This window comes from Rousettus aegyptiacus, unplaced genomic scaffold (genome assembly GCF_014176215.1).
Source record: "Rousettus aegyptiacus isolate mRouAeg1 unplaced genomic scaffold, mRouAeg1.p scaffold_m13_p_12, whole genome shotgun sequence".
Classification (NCBI taxonomy): Eukaryota; Metazoa; Chordata; class Mammalia; order Chiroptera; family Pteropodidae; genus Rousettus; species Rousettus aegyptiacus.
Genome location: NW_023416287.1, coordinates 4,065,781 through 4,080,185, shown reverse-complemented (window position 1 = coordinate 4,080,185; position 14,405 = coordinate 4,065,781). Strand labels below are relative to the sequence as shown.

The 14,405-nt window shown below is 46.4% G+C and overlaps 1 long non-coding RNA gene across 1 annotated transcript; it reads right to left on the bottom strand.

The window, feature by feature from the left end:
• Positions 1 to 6,703: 6,703 nt before the first annotated feature.
• On the bottom strand, positions 6,704 to 8,060 carry LOC107501440. The gene is made up of 3 exons (XR_001594766.2): positions 7,591 to 8,060; positions 6,929 to 7,151; positions 6,704 to 6,814 (listed from the first exon to the last, which is right to left on the bottom strand). It is a non-coding gene; the product is annotated as an uncharacterized LOC107501440 (long non-coding RNA).
• Positions 8,061 to 14,405: the final 6,345 nt, after the last annotated feature.

Genomic DNA, 14,405 nt, shown 5'->3' with positions numbered 1-14,405 from the left:
TGATGGAAGAAATCAAATAAAAACTAAATAACCAGAGACGTATTCCATGCTTATGAATTGGATGATTAGATATTGTTAAGTTGTCAATTCTGCACAGACTAAATGTAATGCCAATCGAAGTCCCAGCAAGCTCTTTTATAGGTAATACAGATAACATAATATAGATAATGCCAGACTAGAAGGACACAAGCTTAGCCAACGCAATACTGAAGTCAAAGAACGAATTTAAAGAATCGTGCAAGCCCAATGTCAAGACTTACTGCAAAGCCACAGGAGTCCGGCCAGCGTGGCCACTGGCGGGAGAGCAGATACACGGGACAACGAGGGAGAACCGTGTGCCCGGAAACAGACCCACATAAACACGGCCAGCCGGTGCTCGCGGGAGGAGCGGAAGGCAAGTCTTCAAGCGACTAAAAAGGTGCCAAGGTATGATACGTGCTTAGGCACAGGCCATGGCCCTCAACGCAGTCTTTAGCCATGACCCTCAGCAAAACAAACGCTGACCAGACTCTCGCGGAACCGCTGGAGGTGCTGCCCAGCCTGACATCCCTTTTTTATAAGCCAAACTATGGCGTTGGGCTTTCCTTGACTATGCAGCCTGCTGCACTTGAATAAAAATAGCATCTCCATGCTCTCTTTGGATGAGGGAACTCTAGCAATGAAAGTTCCGGAATAAAAAGATATCTTTTCTTTGTTGTCTTGCTTTTTTTGTCATCATTTGAGTTTTTTTTTTTTTAATTCAGATGGCCAAATGCGAACTCAAGGTAGATCCAAATCACAGTGTTCTCACTCATATAAATGAGTCTTAAACGAAACTCAAAGCGCTTTAGAGCCTGGGTCCAAAGAGCCCTTGGACCAATGACATGAAAAGCAGATGCGGTCGCTTGGAGACTCTTAAGCTGAACGACCTCCGTTCTCTGACACAGGTCATGAGACCCGACCCGATCTCATTTCCCCTTTCTTTCTGTACCTTCTTGGAAGCGATGACGCAATCCGCTTATGTCGCCGTTACCATCGGCGTCGATAATGTGTCATCGCAAGAGCAGAAGAGGAAAGTTCGAAAGAGAGAAAAAAAGCAAAGGATGTTTATAATGAGAAAATTATATGCTGGGGAGGAAGGCAGCACTTCTTGACAATATTAAAAGAAAATTCTTTAAATAGCAGCAATTTTTCTTGTTAACAGCATTGGAAATGAGAGAGCAATAGTATTTTGGTGAGCCTGATATTTTTATGTTAGTAATAAGCTGCCCAAAAAATAACTGGGAAATTGCAGACTTTATAAATTTGGTTCATTGGCCACAGCTACCTATCCTTCCCCGGGAAGAAAGATTTGTCTGAACGTTTCAAAAAATCGAAAGGAGCCAAGATAACCAAAGCTTATTATTTGTTCAATTTTTTTTTTTTTAACTTAACAAATGTAAATTTCTTGATAGGCAGTAAAGTGTTTACGGAGAGTTGCAGGTCAAATTCTGGCTCCATCTTTTACTCACTCTGTTACTTTACACAAAGTCCTTACGCTTTCTAAGCCCCGGCACCTTCATCTACAAAATGGAGAAAATACTACTGCCTCCTTCCCAGGGCTGGTGCAGACAAAGTACCCGCTACAGCGCCCACCACCGGTTAGCACTCAAAGCGCGACGTGCCCCCTCTCTGCAGCCGCGGTCCGTCACGCCTTGCGAAATGCCTTGTGTCTTACTACACAGGCCTCGTCTCAGGCTTCCTGTTTCACATCCCTTTTCAAAACCCTTCAGGTGATGAATGGTGTATGTGACTGCAGAGACGTGAAACTCACTTTTTAACGCACACCAAAGCCTGTCTACCCACCAGCACGGGTGTTGGATTGTTTTTAACTTCCACACAGTCACGTGTGAAGGCTGAACACTTCCTCCTGATGTTGGCACCGTTTGTCAAATCATTCTCCAATCTTCCTTTAGTTCAGTTCAGCCACATACCCAGGAAAACCTCTCTTTTTTCTTATAGACGCCCCTTGCTTTTGACCAACGAGCCACACTCAGCTTGTTAAACCTCTTCTTCATGCAACTAATATTTACTGGAACACTTACTATGTGTGAAGAGCTACATATTCACATAAAATAGATATGGTCCCTGACATTTTGGCATTTAACACATAGTAGAGAGACAACAAAGAAGTGATCAAGAAAATAAAATAGGCAATTACACATCGAGACAAACGCTACAGAGAAAATGAAGAGGACCCAGTAACAGAGGATAATTTTAGGGAGTGCTCCCCTTGAGATGACAGCGAATGATAATCTCCGAAATGCACAGGGAAAGGGCTGCAGAGTTTTAAGCCATGAAGTGACAAACTTGGGTTCACATTTCAAACAGGCACTCGGGCTGCTCTGTTGAAAAATGAACAGAGCACGAAAGTGTGCCCGAGGAACCAGGCAGGAGCCTCTCACGGACATCCAGGCAAGAACGACCACAGCTTAGACGAGGAGAACTCTACCAGGAGCTATAGAGAGAAGCTTGTGCATTGAGGAAATTCTGAAATAGAAAAGGCGGATTGGATTTTGAGGGTGGGGAGTGGAAAAGAGGGAATCCAGGACGCCTGCCAGGCAGAGGCGGCCCTGTCACGGAGCCACAGGGCGTAAGCTTCGGGTCCCTCCTTACTCGAGGCTTCAGGGAAGGGCTTAGCAGTAAGTTCGTGTGGTCTTACAGTTATTAATATTTGCAAAAGTCAGTTAAGCTTCTGTGCACTCTTATAAATGGAGCATCCTCGGACCCCTCCAAACCTCTGTCTACCTACTTTCAGCTGCGAGCGCTGACCACCAGGTAGATAGGTGGGCGGCTTCTTCTTCATGGACGTAAGGGACAGTGTGGCTGGGGAGTTAGGGTCCCATTAGACAGCGAGTTTGACATGCCTGCCAGGTATTCAGTTCATCAGAAAAGATCCTAAATGGCTTCCAGATCATTCTAAACATCAAATACAGTTTCAAAGAAAGAAAGAAGAAAGCATTCACCATTGACAATGCTCAACTTCTAAATTAGTGGTTCTTGATGTTTTTACGTTATCTGTGGTCATTTAGGAACCCTACAACCTTTCCCTCCCAGCAAACGCACTTACACCTGACAGTTTAACTCACCTGGAGCCAAGTCCATCTGTTCCCCAAAGGCAGTCACCACCCCAAGGGAGAGGCGACGAACAGGAGTTCTGTTTTCCCAAAGATTATACTGGTAGACATAACATTTTCTTCATGTATTAATTTGGGAATGTTTATTAAAAATCAGTCGTCTTGCTTCATAGTCCCATCCGATGACAATACATCTGAGGACATTAGAGACGACACGGGTTTTATGCTTAAACCTTCTGAGAACGTTTCTTTTCAAAGCACATTTTTCATCTTTCGCATGTTCCCAAGCAAGGCTATTCTAAAGAATTAAATGTATTTCCCAGCCTCAATAACATGTGCTGTTTTTTTTAGGAGCGTCAGCCGAGCACTGGAGAAATTCATGAATACTAAATACTGCTCTGCAGAACGTTGCTGGCTCCCTCCTCCCATGTCGCTCAAACATCCTTTTGTTTATTCTCCGAGCCAGTGGTACCACAATGCCTCTGACTTTCCTACCCGATTCCATGCTAAACCTGGGGATGAGAAGTATTGCCAAATGCTCCTCCCTCCACTTTGCTCGTAGGAAAATGAAAAGATTACTTGTCAAATCATCAAACCACCATCAACACAAATTCTATTAAGACCTATATTCAGTTTCCTATAACAGTAGCACCTTTGCACAATTTCCCTGTCCAGAAATTTAAAGGATCCCAAGAAACAGAGAGACCTCCGTGAGTTTGCAGTCTCTACATGGAGCCCAAGTCCTATTTTCCTAGGCAGGCCCCCCGTCCATCCGCCACCTCCCCTGAATAGAGAGCTCCTTAAGGACAAGGCATCCACAAATCTACCTTTATGCACAAACTTTGCACATAGTAAATATAAGATGAACACAAAGGAACTAAATGTGAGATTAGTCTGGCTACTTGGCCTTGCTAAATCTGTAGTTCTTCGGTTTTGTTTTGTTTTTTAGCTATAATTTCTGGGGCATCTGCTATCCTGCTACCCTGCAGGTTCCGCAGATTATCTTGTTGATTGCCCATAGGAACCATGCTGGTGATACCATCCCTGTTTTGCTAATAAAAAATAAAAAATAAATAGTCTTTAAGAAATTCAGTAACTCTCCCAAAAGCATCCAAGGAAGTCTTGCCTGACTGACAAGTTCATGTTCTTCCCACTATCCCACACTCACTCCATCGCTCACTCCGTTGTTGCTAGCCTGGCCTCCTGAGCATCTGTCAGACGCTCCAAGCATCATCTACCCCGGGACCTTGGCACCTCCCCTTCCTGTGCCTGGAAGGCTGATTAGCCCATCCATCTAGACACCCGCGTCCTCAGGTCATCACGTCCCCATTGCACTCCTTCGGAGAGGCTGTTCCGGGGCATTCTACCCCAAGCTCCTTCCCCTTGGCCACTTCCTGTTCCTCGTCCCCGTCCCGTGTCTCATCGTCGCATGTGTCGCTACCTGTCAGTGTGTCACGCTACGCGACTCGCTTCCGCGCAACCATTTCCTAAAATTTCAGAATTCACGACGATTGTTGATTAGCTTTTGATGACTTAAGTCGGGAGCCATTGGGTTTTTTCCTCCATTCGTTCTGTGTTTGTAAGTGACACTTTCCCATTTGCCAGTTGATGTGGTTTAAGGAGATAAAAGAAACGCCGATTTGAAGGCGTGTGAGCAGCGTCTCACCGCCTCGTGGCACAGCTTATTGCATTCTTTTTGATTGGTGGACATTTATTATTTTCTGTTTCTTCTTTTATTGCTATCAGCACCATTTTCCACCCCCAGACAAAGCTACTAAAAATTAATCCACAAAAATATTAAAATGTGATATGTTCCCTCGGCCTTGATTTCATTTATCATCTTTATGTCCTTGCCAGTAAATTTTTTGGCATTTTTTAAACTTTGCATTCAATGAGAACTGATGGAGTGTAGGAGCACGCGTCTGGCTGTGATGGAAATTTCACAAAGGGATGTAATTAACCACAAAAACAGCAATAAGGATAACAGCCGGCATTCAACAGGTAGACAACAACATGCAATGTAATCCTTACATTTCGTGTAATCCTTACGATCTTTTATTCCCACGTACAGATGAAGACACCAATCCCAAGAGCTGGGAATCTTATTGATAAGTGTATCGCGGAGGTAAGACTTCAAGCCAGGCAGTGGGACGTCGAGTGCTCTTAACTGCCGCGTCATTGTCACTGGGGCATTTGGGAGCTGCTACCAGTTTTCTTCCCCTTGGATTCATAAATGTAGGCAGAATCGATTGGATAGCCTGGAAGCCTGATGCACAGTGAGATGCCAATGTGAGATGCGTCCGGAGGTCTGATAGTCATTTAGTGCCTCTCTGAGTGCTAACGCATTTCATAAAGTCTTCTGACCTCCCCATAAACACTAAGAGGCAGGGAGCACTACTATGCTCCTTTTACTTTTAGGGGGCTAGAAACAAGGAAAGGTGAAGTCGTCTGTCCAAGTCCACCTAGCTGGTAAGGAGAAAGGGAGTGAGGAGTTTGATCCAGAATCCACCCCGTTTCCCACTGCCTCGTTCTTAATAGACCGAAGCTTCTCTTTGACATGCGATACTCTGCAATGACTTGTTACGTATCTTTCTTCCTTTTTTCATCTAAAAAGCTCAAAAGACAAACTGTGCGAGAAGCCTTTAAGCCATGAATACTCCTTAAAACTTACAACGGTAAAAAATAACACAGGCGTAGGAAAGAGAAACGGTTCCCATAAATCAAGGCTGTTTTTTCCCTTCATCCGAGCATTTCCAATTGGCATAGAGTTTTCAAAAAACAAGTTTTTATATTTGTGAGGGATTTAGAGTCAATCGATAGCCTCAAATTTCACATTATTAAAGTAATTCTGGGCCTGTCAAGAATTCTGACCCACAAACCATATCTATGTTGGAACCGGATCAGTCATGGAATAGTCAAAAATCTTATTTTTCAATCGACTTCATCAACTGGGTGGTAATTGACAAGGGCCTCTAGAGCGGCTCAACTCATTTGTGAAGACAGAAGAGAAGCTTTTTGGAGACCAAGAAATGTTGATCACAGGGAATGAACTATCAAACCCATGTTTTAAACACAGTTTTAAGTACAGTCTCGTTGCCATTTGAAAATAATTGGAAATTGTCAACCAACTCCCCAGTCATGATGAAAAGTAACAGTGAAATAGTCTACATCTGTAGGTATTTTGAGTTGAAAGGTCAGGTAGCAAAATGTGCACAAAATTAATGTGCATAGGAGTCCCCTGGGAGTGGTTAAAATGCGAATTCTAATTCAGTAAGTCTGGGCTGGAGCCTAAGATCTTACCTTGCAGGTAATGGATCGTGTTTTGAATATAAAGCTTACATCATGGAAAATCATAGACTTTCAAATCAGGTGGACGTGGGCTGGAACCCACCTCTGCTACTGCATGGCTATAGGACCTTGAGCTAATCTTAATCTTCTCTGAGCCTCTGTTTCCTCATTTGTCGAATTTGTCCAATAAGACAGAACCATAAGATTGCCATGGAAAAGAGAAGGAATTCCATCAAGATGAGCCATCCCAATAATAATGCATGCCATTGTGTTAATTATTATTACCTAAAAAGATTGAGGCAAAATGAGAAAGATGCTAGAGATGAAGATGTCGATGTGAACGGGATCTCGGGAGCCTTCAAACAAGGTCCTTCTGTTCATCCTTCTATGCCGGTCATGGCTTGAGAGTTTGACGTGCTTCATCCCTAAGACTGAAGGAATAAATCGTCTCATTTAATTATTACCAAAGCCTCCAAAGTAGGTGCTAATGCCACCCGCATTTCATAGAGAAGGAAACTGAGGCTCAGATTAATTAAGTAACTTACCCAAAGTTTTATGGCCCACGAGTGACAAAGGAGGGACTTGAGCTTGGTTCTTATAGATCCAAAGCTATTGCTGCGAAATATTAATAACTGGCCTGAGCACATGGCTGGTAGACCCAGTTGAGTGAGGAGCGGTCTCTACCTTCGAGGAGCTCCCTGCTCCCTGTGGGAGGATGGTTGAGGACAATTTGCGATGGGCCTCTGATAGGACAAACCACTTCCATAACTGAAAGAATTAGAAAGCTTTGTTAGCAAAGCACCCACTCGCATAGGTTTGTCATGAAAGCCTGAGCATTAGGATGTCTTGGGGAAGGATCTGTATGTGTGCTGAGCTCCCCAGTTACTCTGTAGAATCCCGGTTGTTCTAGAAGTCAACAACTCATGGCTCTCGGCCTGCATTTCCTTACCTATAAAACGGAGCCGCCTTCGTGGAATTATTCCACTCCTCTTGTGTGAAATTGCTTTTCACGTCTGCTCTAGTTCCTGTGTGTGTAATGCTGAGTATTTCATTTGCTGACTTATTAATGCTGGACACAGGCGAGAGACCCTAGCAAATAAAGCTTGGTTCTCTGATTGTTTGTGTAACTCAGGGCTCTTTTTGCCCCAAGTGACAGGAATCCAATTCCGACTAGTTTAAGAAAAAAGAAATTTATTGACTCACCTACCTATGAAATCTAGAGTGATGGGCCGACTTCAGGCATAGCCGCACCCAGGGGCTCAAACGATGTCCTCACGACTTAGGTTCTCTATGTCTCAGTTCTACTTTTCTTTCTGTTAATTCTCAGGTATCTTCCGATGGTGGCAAGATGGCCCGCAGGAACTCCACGCTTACGTTTCTATCAAAATGTACGTTTCCTCCCAATGGTTTCAGGAGAAGTCCTGTATCTGCTCGAATGGACCGATGTGGGACCTCTGTCTCTTCTTGACCCAATCGCCAAAAAGATGCAATATGCTCATTGGCCAGGGCCTGTGCCCCAGCCCAAGGGGCTGTGGGACAGGGTCATCCAGTGATCATGGGGACAGGGCGTGGGAAGAGGCGGTCTACAAAGATGCTGTAGCCAAAACAAGAGAAAACAAAGGCTGGGCAGATGAAAGTATCAGAAAGCCACGCAGGGCCTACGGGTTCCACAAGACACCACGAAATTACGACAGGATCGAAGGATGCTGCAGAGTTAAGGAGCTAGAGATGCACAGGTAGAAGGACTTGCCCATCTTTCCTGAGCTACCTAGCAGAATATCGGTGCAGACCCTGGTGTTGACAGCGGTGGCAAAATGCTTCGTGATTGCCACCCAGTCAGTCTGGAAAAGAAAATAGAGAGTGGACATGTTCGTAGGTGCATACACACAACAGTGCTATAGAAATCCTTTCGTTAAAGGCAGTACACCCACCACCCAATGGGAAAGAGTTAAATCCAAGGCAGAAACAGAAAAATTATTATGACCAGTGCAAATTCTGTTCGGGGCCTCGGGGATGCGGATGCCATGGAAATAGCAATTGTATTCAAGGCTATTTTACATGATCCACATAGCAATGAAGACGTTTCATATTGGGGGAATTTAATGATCCACAGAAAATTGCCAGCAAGGTACAAAACTATACAGCGTTGATTACTGTATTGGATTTCCACATCTTTTTCAAGTTCGAACTTCTCGCAAGGGAAACCAAAGGACCGATGAACTTGACAAAAATACCCTGGGCAGAGCAGAGAGTGCAGACCTAAGGTGAGCGGTCCTGGAATTACTTGTCGGGATCATGACTTTCACTAAGTCGACCCTCTTTGCTTAGAGAATTCGGCATCGCTAAGAATCGCGAGGGACAGAAACCCCAGTTCGAACTGACTTAAGTAGAAAAGACAATTTGTCACATAACTGAAGAATTCAGAGGCAGCTGCACGGCTCTGTCGCGGACTCGGATACTGTCACCAGGACCCGGCTCCTCTCCCCGTCACCTCTGCCTCCTCCTGCTGTCTGGCTCCGCCCTCCGGTTCATACCGTGGCCCTTAGTGGCTCCAGACTCAGGTCACCGCAGGGTGAAGATGGCAGGGAACAGACTCTCTTGCTGGATCTTCCCCCACACCCTGTGGCTGCCTTTGACTAAGTCAACGCGGCCAAGTATCCCTCCCGGACCAGTCACCACGGCCAGGGGACTCTGAGCCTGTGACCGGCCAGCTCTGGTCCACCAGCTCCAGCCTTGGACTAAAGAACAGAGCTCCTCGTATTGGGAGAGCTACTGGCTCCTCAAAGGAAATGCAGAATCACCTGAAAAAAAAAAAAAAAAAAAAAAGGCTTTCTTTACAGCCAAAGAAATAATACCTATTAAAAAGGGTTGGGGTAGGGGACCAATAAAAGCTTCACTCAAGGTCAAGAGAAAATGTTTATTCACAGATGGGCAAAGAGAGCATCTTCCTTCGTTTTCCTGATTTTCTCCTGTTGTTTTCCTGCTTACAGTTCGATTCATCCCTAACTCATGTGAAATTCAAGCCACAGACTCCACAGTCCAGAGCTCACTGTGAGACGGACTATCTTTTTCCTTTAGCAAAAAAAAAAAAAAAAGATTCTGAATTTTGTTAATGATTTTACCTCTCTGTCCTAGGCAACTAAACTAACTACTCTGAGGCCATTTCAATTAACTAGATATTATGTGGGTACTCGATGCTAAATCCAGCAATAAGACTTTTAAAAGGCATGGTGAAGAGAGTATGAATGGAGAATCTCCAGGTTTAAAGAAACTTCGGTTTCATGGGGAGTAAATGAAAGGAACATTTAAAGAATAGGGTAAAATCCAAACAAATAAGAGTCACTATCCTTTTTATACACAAAATGGAGAAATTGGTTTTTCTTCAGTAGGACACATGCTTCCATATTTTTTCAATAGACATTCCCTTTCCCTAAATAAATATCGGTGAATAAGTTGACCATTAGCAAAACTCCCAGTAAAACTTCAAAGACTTTTATTTCTTTTACAAGTCATGGCTTTTTAAATACTGGCCCGAAGTTTCCCAACTTCTCACACCACTCTTGCTGTTAAAAATAAGTAAATAAAACAAAGAATACAGTTAACTATTTCTAAATGAATAGAGAATGTACTAAGGGAGTTTTCTTTCTGAAAAAAAGAAGAATTTCATAAGGTGAGTAATTTATTCCCAAATCTAGGGATAAAAAGTAGGTATGTCCCACCTCGATACCCTGAAAGGCTAACTAGTAAGTATGTTGGGTTTTGTGAGCCACACGATCTCTGTCGCAGCTTCTTGACTCTGCCTTTGCAATATAGAAGCAGCCATAAACAATACAGAAACTCATGAATGGAGCTGCGTTTCAGTAAAACTTTATTTATAAAAACAACCAGTGGGCCGGATTCAGACCCACAGGCAATAATTGGCTGATCTAGAACGTGGTGCTGAAGGATTCTGAGGTTCTGTCTGAGCTCAGAAAATCCAGATGGACTCGTGACGTCTGGCGAAGGCTCAGGAAGGAGGGGTGACAGCGCCACACGAACCACGCGTCTGCTCTTCCTGCGAGCTGGCCAGTCTGTTAGTTCCCCCCACGAGTCCCCGGTGTCAGGAACTGTGCGCTGGCTGCCTACTGTGGAAGGGGCAGTCTGGATTTTCTTTTGCGATTAACTAATTTCTCTAGATAGGGATCGAGCTGATGACCTTGGCCTCATTAGCTCCAGCCTCAACTAACTGAAACACCTCGCTATAGATCGGGCCGCTGGAAAAGCAGGAAACAGAAGGTCCTTCTTCTTTCGGACGGTGGCAGCTCACACTGGGAAAGCGATCGTTAGGAGGACAGAGGGTTAGCGTTTGTCCCCATTTAACCTCTTGTCATCAGACATCCTTAGCTCTCCTCCTTCAGGGGTTGTGGATTAATGAAACCTATTAAGCGCTCCACACCTCCAGTAAACAGGGGCCGCCGTCATTCCCTTTCCGAGGCAGATAATGTACTACTTAGCGAGAAAAATGGAAGTCATTTCCAAACTATGTAATATGGGGAAATGAAAAGAGAGCACAGGAATTCGTAACGCTGCAAATTCTTTCTCCTCCAACCATGTCATCAACGGAGATAAAAACAAACTCTTCTTTTTTGGAACGGCTACCCCAAACTGAAAGCAGAAAACTAGGCATTTTGAATATTTTAATTACACCTGTTGTTTTCGAGGTCTGTACACAGATTACAAAGGCGTTTAAGAAATATTTGTAAAGCGGAGGAACCGATGACTGACAGCGCTTAAAAAGTAAGGAGGGCTGGCTCGCCGGGCTCGGCCACCCGCAGTCCCTGGGAAAGGACCGCCCGGCCGCTCGGCGTAACTCTCAGCTGTAGCGATCCTGAAAATCTTGATTTTTGACCAAGGGGCCCCATGTTTTCATTTTGTCTGGGCCCCACAATTACGGAGCTGATGCTGACTATAAGAGTCAGCGACCATGATTCAGCTCTTGTCACCAACGCAACTTGGGGACAGGTGTCCAGGGGCTATTTTTATTTATTCTTTCATTTACTCATTCATGCATTCATTCATTCGCTCATTCATTATTTCTTTCGCTATTCGTTCACTCAGCATTACAGCTTTGAAGGCTTCCTCTGTGCCCACTCTTTTCATTCCTGTCCCATCTGACCTGATCAGGATGACAATTCCACGCGGGGGAGAAACAGGGACTCACGCAAGCGTAAGGCCAGCGGCAGCAGACATCCGATCGCCCACGCCGCCCTCAGCCCCCGGGGTTTGGGAATCTGCTCTTTTAACCGCTTTTCACATCCGATCCTACAAAGGTCTCGAATATTGTTATTTTTCCTCACATCCAGTGCTGTCCAGACTCCCCGAGGTCCTCCCCAGAGAGTGACGTTTGACCTCAGTGGGGCCCTTCTCTGAGTCCAGGCAGATGAGGACGATGGCCCTGGATGAGTTAGAAGTTCATCTAAACAGGAACCCGGCACCTCAAACGTGCTCACGAGTGGCCAGGCAGGTGCGGGCACCCGAGGGTGACTGGAAACCCTCGTGGCGAAGGGCGCGGCTGCCCAGGCTCCCCCGGCTCACAGGCAAAGGCTGGAATCCAGACGAACAGCCCTGGGGGGTCCCGGCCGGGCCGTTCCCCACGTCGTTCCCGAAAATGGCCAAACGAAAATCCTTTCACTGTTTTACCATGGCAGATGTTTTCGGGAGAGTAGATTTTCTGCGACGCAGGCATATTCTCCGAGTTCGAGGCCCTTGTGCCATTGTGAGAAGAATAAAATGATCTCTTCGGAAATCTCTGAGAAATTCGAGGGGCTGGAATCAGTGAGCCCGACGTCAGAACAACCCTTAGACTTAGCAGCTGCTGGTTAAGTCTTAGAGTTTAACGGAGCTGTGTCTCCAAGAATGTTCTTTCTCACAAGTAAGAGACGCCCGAGTCCGACTCCCCCGCCCCAGCCTTCACCAGCGAAGAGTTAACACTGAAAGCATCTTGTGCTGTCCTTACGTCAGACTCGGGCTTATCTGGTGGGGAAGGAGTTTTCATTAATCTGGTCAAAAAGAAAAAAAAAAAACCTTACGAGACAATCTGAGACATTCTGAGCTTCAGCGCCCAGGAAACTCAAAGCATCCCCCTCGTCCCAACTGGTCCCTGAGGTCAGTCACGTAGGGCCGTCTGGAGTCACCAAACCCAGTTCCAAGTGGCACAGCAATACGTATCCAGCCAAACGACCCAGAGAGAGCGGCCATCCGTTACACTCCTCCCAGAGAGGCGCTGGGCATTGAGCAGGGACACCCGTCACTGCTTCCTCCCAGGACGCAGCAGCGCACCCCGCACGGGAGGCGCTCGGCAAATACATGACGAATCGATGATCGAATACGTGGATGGATGGATGGATGGATGGATGGATGGATGGATGGATGGATGGATGTTCTCTTTTTAGCTAAAAGTGATAATGTCTGAAACCCCTAGAAGATCTTCCAGGTGACCAAGTGAGGACGCTGGCCCACCACACCGTGCGCGAATGATGGAAACGACCATTTCTTGAACGCCTACTACCTTCTCAGTGCCTCCCTTGTGTCATTTTATTAACATTCACAGCAGCCTCTGAGGTAGGTCCTGTTTTTAACCCCCATTTTACAGATGAGACAAATAAGACTGGTTATGCCAATTAGGCACAATCAGACTCCAAGAGAGGATACAAATTCTGTCGGAACTTGAAATTTATTCGACCAAGGACCCTTTTTTTAAAGAAAGAAAGAGAAAAAGAAAGGAAGGAAGGAAGGAAGGAAGGAAGGAAGGAAGGAAGGAAGGAAGGAAGGAAGGAAGAAAGGAGGGAGAGAGGGAGGGAGGAAGGGAGGGAGGGAGGGGGACAAAGGACGGATTTAAGGCTCTTCTATAATGTTAAGAGCCAAGACCTTGGGGTCACGTGGACTTACATTTTCATTTGAGCCCCACCCCTCCGTTTGCCTACCTGAACAAGTTAAACAAGTTATGCAATAACCCTCTTAAATCTAACACACTCCGGTTTGTAATAGGGCTCTTAGGAATGTCATGAAGATTAAGTAAGATAATTTATGCAAAGCACTTATGATGACACATCCTAGACACCCAGTAACGGTAACTGCTTTTCATATTACCATTAGCATAATTCCCTCCTTATAAGAAAACGTCTTCTGAGCCACTCCATATGACACAGAAAGCAAATAACGATAATGCTGTCCAGCCAGAGCCCCGGAAAGGAGTCGCAGGCCACCACGAGGGGACGCGGGTGCTGACCACCCGTCTGGAGCTCCTTGGTCTCCGCGAGGGGCACCAACCGCCTTCCCAGTTTGAGGGGTGCACTTCTCACGGGCTCGGCGAATCAGTGCATTTTTAATTAGCATGCCCCTGGCAGCCTTTATTGCCGGTCACCTTACAAAGCAGGGACCAGGAGAGGGGGCACCCCTTGCAGATTAATGGCTCACAAGGGTCCTCGCTGGTGCAAAGGCGCTTCCCAGGCTGCGGACCTTTTCCTGCCAGTGGTGAGCACAGTTCCAGCCACGTGGTCCGGGTGCAGGCGAGGGCCCCACCCACAGCCAGGGTGCTCGGTGCGAGGTCCGCTGTCACCCGCCCCGCTGTGTATCTTCCAAAGCCAGGAGCAACGGGCCCGTACGGGGATGAAGTATTCATTTACGCTGGAAGTCCTCACACCAAACCACCCTGTTGCGCTCACGCTCAGCACAAGGCCCACGTCGCCGCTGCAGAAACGGCGGGTGACTTTGCGCTCATCCGCTGTCTCTTCTTCGCAACAGACCAGCAGTCGCATTCGGAGGGACGTCGGGCCTGGCCGCATGACCACACTGCCCAGCCCGCCGTGTGGCTCGGGTGGCTCCCGAGTTCCAGGGATGTCGTTTTGTGGGACAGCTGGGAACGCATGTGTGCCGCCTTCCCCGGCTTCCTACCTGCGCACCGGCGGGCAGCGCGTGGCCTGGGGACACGGCCCGCGCCACGGCCAAGAGCCGAAGCGGCCGGGGTGCCTGCTGACTTCCTGC